The 8,729-nt window shown below is 46.8% G+C and overlaps 1 long non-coding RNA gene across 5 annotated transcripts in view; it reads right to left on the bottom strand.

Annotated features, from left to right (window-relative positions):
- Window positions 1-639: 639 nt before the first annotated feature.
- Window positions 640-8,729, bottom strand: part of LOC123522365 — a 20,387-nt gene continuing 12,297 nt past the window's right edge. For all 5 annotated transcript variants that reach the window (XR_006680626.1, XR_006680629.1, XR_006680628.1 and 2 more), the window contains one exon: window positions 640-820. This is a non-coding gene — a long non-coding RNA (uncharacterized LOC123522365). The remainder of the gene's footprint in view (window positions 821-8,729) is intronic.

Raw genomic sequence — 8,729 nt, 5'->3', positions numbered from 1 at the left:
TGGGTTGGTTAGTATCACCTCCTTACCCCCGCCTCCCCCTCTCCCGTGTCCACCCGGATCCATTGGTCCTGTTGTTTTCTCCTCCAGACTGTTCATCCAGACTATCTTATCTAGATAGATCTGTAGAGATAATAATATACACCGAATATCAAGCCATATCAAGATAGGCAACAAATGAGAACACAGCAATGACAACAAAAAAGAAAACCAATGACCCATAAAAGAATAAATTAATTAAAAGGGAAAAAATGTTTAAAGAAAGAAAAACCTGTAAATAGATCAAGGTCTGAATTTTGATCTCTAGGCGTGTCCTTCAGTCAAGTCCGATGGGGTGCCATGTTCAGGCCCCAGAGTCTGTCCTTTGTACTCCCTTGGGGGCTCCCTGCTCTGCTCCTACGGTTACAGTGTTGTACACCTTTAGTGGTTTGCCTCAGTGTCACAGGGTCAGTCCGGGCCAGTCCCGACACTGAGTCTCCAGTGTTGTCCTCCTTAGGGCCTTGGGTCAAGCAAGGGACGGCATGTCTCGTAGTGGGATCAGCCATCTGGTCCACTCTGTGCATTGGCTATTCAGAGGGGAGATATCGTCCTCCAGGCCTGGTGGGCCAGGATGTGCTCCACTCTCTCTTCCTCCCCCTTCATTTGTTCCCGTGTACTCTCATCAGACATGGTATAGGTTTAGTATTAAGGCAGCAGATGGACACTGCTATGGAATACAACGGACCTTTAGGAACTGCTGAAAAAGCTTTTCAATTGCTTTCTGTGTGGACTTCTGAAGACTCATGGCTTGTTTCAGAAGTTTTTGGTGCTGTGGAAAGATGATCTGGAAATATATAACACAAATGCGGCAATACATTAGGCAGCATTTACCAAACTTCAATGTATTTAAATGAAAAAGGAATGGCATTAAAATAAATTCTTTTAACCTTAGCAATGGTATTTCTCCCCCCAGGCCCAGGCCCCCTCTGAGAAAACCCTTTCAGGCCTGCTCTCCAGTGCTGCAAGGCAAGCTCTCCTCCTCTGGATTTAGACCTGGGGACACTGTGAGAGAAGGGATGGACTGCTAACCACAAAGTTCAGTGGTTCAAATTCACCAGCCTTTTCTTGGGAGATGGGAGTCCATGGGCTCCTGTCAAGATTAGCATCCATGGAGTGCTGGGCAGTCTCTCTGAGAGGAAACAGACTCGAGGGCAGTGGGTTGGCATCAGGGTGGATCCTAACACTTAAATCTTTACCTCACTTAAATCATCAAATAAAAGCTCCCCAAAGAGAACACCCACTTGTCCAGCTCCACATTTATCAGCATCGTCCTTCCAATACTCTCTGTCCCAACTGGCAGGGTTGTGGGAGAAAGATGAAGCTTTCTGTGGCCATGAGGCTTTCTATAGCCTAGGACACCTAAATGAGTCGTCAGCCCCATAGGGTTGCTGTGAGGTGGCATTGCCTTGATGGCAATGGCGGCAGGGCTCAGTCCCTACCCGTCTCTTTGACCTTTCACTATCACTCTGCTGGTGAGTTCATTCAGGGTCATGAATGAAATGCTATCACAATGCCGATCATTCTCCAGTTTTTATCCCGCTCTGTTTAATGCAACTCACATATCCAGAAGACCACTCAATATGTCTCTTTGGATATTTCACAAGCACCTCGACTTATTTCCAAAACTGAGCTGAATAAACAGTCCCAATTTATTTTTCATAATGTGAGTCATAGCTTTGCTCTCCAGGTTCAGGAATGTGTGAAACAATAACTAACAATTCAGGAATGAAAGAGCAGAGAATTCGTGGAGGTTTGGGCCATCTGGTATGTGGTGGGGCTGAAACAACTTCCATCCCCCTAAGGACGGGCAGAGGACCCAGATCTTTCCATTCAGCGCAAATCGTGCCCTAAACACCGGGACTGATTCAGACAGGGGCACACAGTCCAAGCCAGAGCACAGAGACCTTTCCAGAGGGCAGTTGACAGGGCTGCCTTCATCCTCTGGGGCTGCTCCACTGCTTCCATGGCTAAGCTGGCAAGGGGCTGCCCGGCTTCCCACACACACAGAGAGCACTAAGGGATGGAGACAGGGTCACGAAGGCACTGCCTGAGTCACCTGTGCCCACCCCCATCCAGCTGGGTTCTAAGCCACAGTCTCCTGGAATTCTTTCAATGTTTCCCTTTTCTACATTAGCACATTTCAGTCTCCTGGATCAGGAACCCAACCCATGCAGGATATCCTCCACCTATGGAGACCAGGGAATCCATACTAACGTGCTTAGCTGCAAACCGAAAGTCCACCAGATGTGCCCAGGAACAAACACTTGGACATACACAAAACCTAGCAAAAAAAAAAACAAACCAAAAAACCAAAACCAACACCCGGGAAATGAAAACTCTACAGAGCACATGGAGACACATGGGGTAGCACCCTTCATGACTTAAATCACTCATTTGGTATTTTGCTGTGGCCGTGGGGACAGTGCTCATTGGGGGGGAAGCAGCAGCAGCAGCAAAAAAAAAAAAAAATGTTGTGGCTTAGCCCAATCCCTGGAAAAGGACATCACATTCAGTAAAGCTGAGTGCCTTTGAAAGGGAAAAAGACCCTCATTGAGATAGACCACAGAGAGTGTGAGTCCTCAGTATCTACGACAAGCCTATGGGCACTCTCTGCATTCATTCTTACTTGAGACTTGGCTATTATGTGTAACCCTAAGAAGGATACCCCCTCTAGTTTTGCCGCTTCTTCCTTGGTAGTCTTCAGATCCAAGTGCAACTGCTGAGACAGTCTCAGAAACTGCTGCGAGAATTCCTGAATAAGCTTCTGCCTGTAACACAGATCAGGAAGCCCTGTCTGACGTCAGAACTCTATGAAGCACACAACACACTCAAAGCAAACCCTCGCATGTGTACTGCACAGGAAGATGGGAATACCAGCAGCCTCAGTGACATACTGATGGAAGAGGAGGGATTCACGGACCCCCAATGTAGGTTTTGTTCCCTATTGGGGTAACCCCGACATTAGGTCCTCATTTTCCCCCTCCCTCCCCGCTCCCCCGCTCCCGCATGAGCCCTTGATAGTTTATAAATGGGTATTTTGTCATATCTTGCCCTGTCCAACATCTGATTTTGTAAGTTTTATAGACAAAGATATTTCCCTTCATTTTGGTCCACTTTGGCATCATGAACTATACAAAAGGATGTATATTTCAAATCAGCTGAAAAGTATCAATGGTTCAGATTATACAATTTTTACCACAGTATTGCTTACAGTTAATTATCAGGAGATTAATGGTTGATGACTTTCACCTTTTACTCAATTAGTATATTTCTAGAATGAAGAAAATAAACCTTGTTATATTCTACTGAGTTATAAAAATTTTACCATAGGTCTCCTCTGGAACAACAGGGTCTGCCAATCCCCACTCCAGAATAATGGTGATGCAAGCAAGGTCGTGCCTGGGGCACCAACTAACACAAACAAGACCCCAAGAAAGTAAATTCAGTGCCAGCGAGTCCACTCTGACTCATAGAGAACTGACCCCAAGAAATAAAATTCACTCCCCTCCAGTCAGTTCCCACCCAACGAGCCCTGACCACAGGAAAGCAAACTCACTGCCCTTGAGTCAGCTCTCATACACAGAGATGTGACACCAGGAAACTAAACACACTGCCTTGGAGTCAGCTCTGAGTCTCAGAGACATGACCCCCAAGACCCAAACTCATCACACTGGAGTCAGCTCCAAATCACAGAAACCTGATCCTAAGAAACCTAAACAGTCCTCAAGTCAGCACTGACTCACAGAGACCTGACCCTAAGAAACCAAACTCACTGTTCTGGAGTCGGCACTGACACACAAAGACCCAATCCCAAGAAACCAAATTCACTGCCCTCAATCTGCTCTGACTCACAGAGACGTGACCCCAAGAAACTAAACTCACTGCCCTTAAGTTAACTCCCACTCACACAGACTTGACCCTAAAAATCTAAACTCACTGCCCTGGAGTCTACTCTGTGTCATAAACACCTGACCCCAAGAAACCAAATGCACTACCCTCATGTCAGGTCCAGCTCACGGGGACTGGACCCCAAGAACCAAACTCATGGCCCTCACTTCAGTTCAGACCCACAGAGATGCGAGGCTGAAGATGAATTGCCCCAAAGTTGCCTCCAACTCACAGAGACCTGACCCCAAGAAACTAACATCACTGCTTTCAATTCGGCTTCAACTTCCAGAGACCTGACCTGAAGAAACTAAACTCCCTGGCCTCAAGATGGCTCCATGTCACAGAGATCTAAGCCCAAGAAACCAAACTCATTGCCCCACTACTCAGCACCAATTCACTGAGACCTCTCCATCCCCAACTAAACTCACAGGCCTAGAGTTGGCTCCGACTCGCAGAGACCTGACCCCAAGAACCAAACTCACTGTCCTCGTGTCAGCTTTGACTCAGAGATCCCTGACCCCAAAAAACAAACTCACTTCCTGAAAGTTGGCTCCAACTGACCTGACCCCAAAGACACTAAACTCACTGCCCATGACTGAACACCTACTCACAGACACTTGACCCCCAATATCCAAACTCAGTGCCCTCGAGTCGGCTCTGATTCATAGAGATCTGACCCCAAGAACCAAACTCACTGCCCTCCCATCAACTCTGACTCACAGAGACCTGACCCGAAAAACCAAACTCACTGTGCTTGAGTTGGCTCCAATTCAGAGATCTGACCCCAAGACTAACCCCGCTGCCCTAGAGTCATCCGCAACTTATAGAGATGTAACCCCCAGAAAATAACTTCACTGCCTTCCGGTTAACTCCAACAGAGAACTGACCCTAAAAACCAAACTCACTGCCCTGGAGTGAACACCAACTCACAGAGGCTTGACGCTAAGGCTAAAATCACCTCCAGGGAATCTTCTCTGACTCACAGAGACCTGAGTCCAGGAAACAAAACTCACAGCTCTCGAGATAGCGCCGACTCACAGAGACCTGAAACTAAAAGTCAAACACACTGCCCTGAGTAAGCTCCGACTGATAGACACCTGATGCAATAGGACTAAATTCACTGCCCTTGAGTTGGCTGTGACTCACATGACCTGACCCCAAGAAACCAAACTCACTCTCCTCAAGTCTGCCCTAATCCACAGACACCTGAACACCCAAAACCAAACTCACTGTCCTCGAGTACGCTCAAAGGTACAGAGGCCACACACCCCAAAACTGAACTTCCTCCCTGGAGTTGGTTACAATTCACAGAGACCAGACCCCAAATAACTGAACTTACTGTCCTCCAGTTGGCTGCAACACAGACAGACCTAACCCCAAGAAACAAAACTCACTAACTTTGATTTAGCTTCAACTTGCAGAGACCTGACCCCTCAAAAATAAACTCCCTGCCCTCGAGTTGGCTCAGAATCACAGAAACCTAACCCTGGGAAACCAAACTCACTGTCCTTGAGTCAGATCTGTCTCACACAGACCTGACCCAAAGAAACAAAACTCACTGTGCATGACAGCCAAACTCACAGACACCTGACACCCCCCCCCCAATTAAATTCACTGTCCTCGTGTCTGTTTTGATTCACAGAAACCTGACCTCAAGAAACCAAACTCACTGACATCAAGTCAGCTCCAAATCACAGAGACCTAACTCCAAGAAAGCGAACTTACTGCCCTCTAATCGCCTCTGACTCACAGAGACCTGACACCAAGAGAGTAAATTCATTATCTTGAGTAGGCTCCAACTCACACAGAACAGATCCTCCCAAACTGAAATCACTGCCCTTGAGTGGGCGCTGAATCAGAGACCTGACATCAAGAAACTAATCTCATTGCCTTAAGTAGGCTCTGATTCACAGAGTCCAGATGCCCCCAAAGTATACTCACTGCCCTTGGGTTGGCTCAGACTCACAGAGATCACACCCCAATAAACCCAACTCCTTGTCCTGGAGTCATTTCTGATTCAGAGACCTTAACCTAAAAACCAAATGCACTGTATTCAACTCAGCTCTGTCCCCAAGAAACTGCCCTTGAGTAGGCTCCAGCCCACAGAGACTTGGCCTCTGAAAATGAAAATCACTGCCCCTGAGTCAGCTCCAACTTCCTGACCCCTGTAAACCAAATTAGAATGCACTAGAATGGTCTCAACACACAGAGAACTGATCCTAAGAAACTAAACACACTACCCTAAAGTCAACACCCACTCACAGAGGCTTGGCCCTAAAAACCAAACTCACTCCCTTCAAGCTAGTTCTGACTAACAGAAACCTGACCCAAATCAACCAAAATCACTGGCCATGACTCAGCCACACCCACTGTGTTAGTCTGGGTTGACTAGAGAACCAAATCCAGACACTCATTTGTGTATATGAAAGAGCTTTATATAAAAGAGTAAGTGTATATTAAGAAAACATCCCAGCCCAGTCCAGATCAAGTCCATAAGTCGGATGTTAACTCATATGTCCAATACCAGTCTGTAAATTCTTCTTCAGACTAACGCAACACATGCAATGACACCAAGTTCAGGAAGATCACAGGCCAGTGGGTGGAAAGTCTGGCGGATCCAGTGGTGGTGGAAGCATCTTAGCACTGGTGTGGGTCTCCACGTGGCTCCTCTAGCTCAAAGGCACTGGCTGCCATCACCATAGCTCCATGTGTCTTACCAACAGAAGTTTCTTGCAGGGACAGTCTGTATCTGTATGTATGCTATTTATCTCCAGTATGCTATTTATCTTCCTTTCATGTCCAAATGAGGTCATCAAGCTGCGACCAGATTGACAGGTGGAAATCCACCCCTTCACTCTTAAGTCTCAAATTGACACCAGATTATGTTACTGCCACACCCACAGACACCTGACCCTGAGATACCAAACTCACTCCCCACGACTCAGCACTGACTCACAGAGACCTGAGCCCCTCAAATTAAACTCACTGCCCTAGAGTCCACTGTGACTCACAAAAACCTGACCTAAAGAAACTAAACTCAGCTGTAGGCTCTGACTCACCCCAGGAAACCAAAATCACTGACCTTGAGATGGTTACACCAAGCAGAGACCTGGCACCTGAAAACTAAACTCAATTCCTTTGAGTCAGCTTTGATTGACAGAGATCTGACTCAAAAAATCCAAACAAACTGGCCTCAAGTCACCAATGACTCACAGAGAACTGACCCTTAAAAACAAATTCACTGCTATTAAGTCAGCTCTGACCCCAAGAAACTAAACTCACTGCCTTTGAGTTGATTTAGACTCACAGAGACTTGGCAATAAAAACCAAACTCCTTGACCAGGATCAGCTCTGACTCACAGAGGCCTGACCCCCTCAAAACAAACTCACTGCCCAAAAGTGGACCGGGACTCACAGAGACCTGAGCCTCAGAAAACAAACTCGCTGCCCAAGATTAAGCACCAACTTATAGACACCTGACAACAAAAAACTAAACTCACTGCCCTGGCTTCCAGTCTGACTCACAAAGATCAGACTCCAAGAAACTAAACCCATTTGCCCTAGAATCAGCTCTGACTTACTGAGCCCAGACTGTAAAACATTGAACCCACTGTCTTGAGTAGGCTCAGACAAGCAGAGAACTGCCCTCTAAAAACCAAACTCATTGCCCTGGACTCAGCACCTACTCACGGAGATGTGACTTACCCCAAACTAAACTCACTGACATAGAGTCTGCTCAGACTCAGAGACCTGACCCCAAGAAACCAAACTCATTGTCCTCAACTTGAGACCTTACCCTAAGAAACCAAACACTGCACTCAAGTCAGCTCCAACTCGCAGAGACCTGATCCCTCCAAAATAAACCCACTGCCCACAACTCAGCACTGCATAACAGAGACCAGACCCCAAGAAACCAAACTCGCTGTCCTCAAGTCGACTCTGACTCACAGACACTTGACCTTAGGAGACCAAACTCACTGACCTTGAATATGTTCAAACACACATAGACCATACCCTAAGAAACTAAACTTACTCCCTGGAATCAGCTCAGACTTACAAAGACTAACGCTGCCCCCCCCCCCCACACACACACACCCTGCTTCAAACTAATCTCACTGTCTTTGAGTTGGCTGCTACTCACGTGACCTGACCCCAAGAAAGTATACTACTGTCCTTGAGTTAGCTCAGACTCACAGAGAGCTAATGCTCCCAAAATAAACTCACTGCCTATGATTCAGCATGGCATTACAGAGAACAGACCGCTCAAAACCAAACTCACTGCCATGGGGTGGGCTCTGACTCATAGAGACAAGATTCCTAAAAACAAATCACTGCCCTTGAGATCCAATTCACAGACACCTGACTCTAGGAAACTAAATTCACTGCCCTAGAGTCAGTTCCTACTCACAGAGACCCGACACCAAGAAACTAATCTCGCATAAGCAAATGTGGTGAAGAAAGCTGATGGTGCCCGGCTATCAAAAGATATAGCATCTGGGGTCTTAAAAACTTGAAGATAAACAAGCGGCCATCTAGCTCTGAAGCATCAAAGCCCACATGGAAGAGGCACACCAGCCTGTGTGACCATGAGGTGTAGAAAGGACCAAGTATCAGACATCAAAGAACAAAAAAACATATCAGTGGGTGCCAACTTTCCCAATATGATCACTGAAAACAAATGTGTGCATAAGCAAATGTGGTGAAGAAAGCTGATGGTGCCCGGTTATCAAAAGATATAGCATCTGGGGTCTTAAAGGCTTGAAGATAAACAAGCAGCCATCTAGCTCCGAAGCAACAAAGCCCAC

The sequence above is a fragment of the Echinops telfairi genome, unplaced genomic scaffold, assembly GCF_000313985.2.
Source record: "Echinops telfairi isolate 266 unplaced genomic scaffold, ASM31398v2 ScPeMD7_6080;HRSCAF=6971, whole genome shotgun sequence".
Taxonomy (NCBI): domain Eukaryota; kingdom Metazoa; phylum Chordata; class Mammalia; order Afrosoricida; family Tenrecidae; genus Echinops; species Echinops telfairi.
This window is presented reverse-complemented; position numbering and strand designations above follow the sequence as displayed.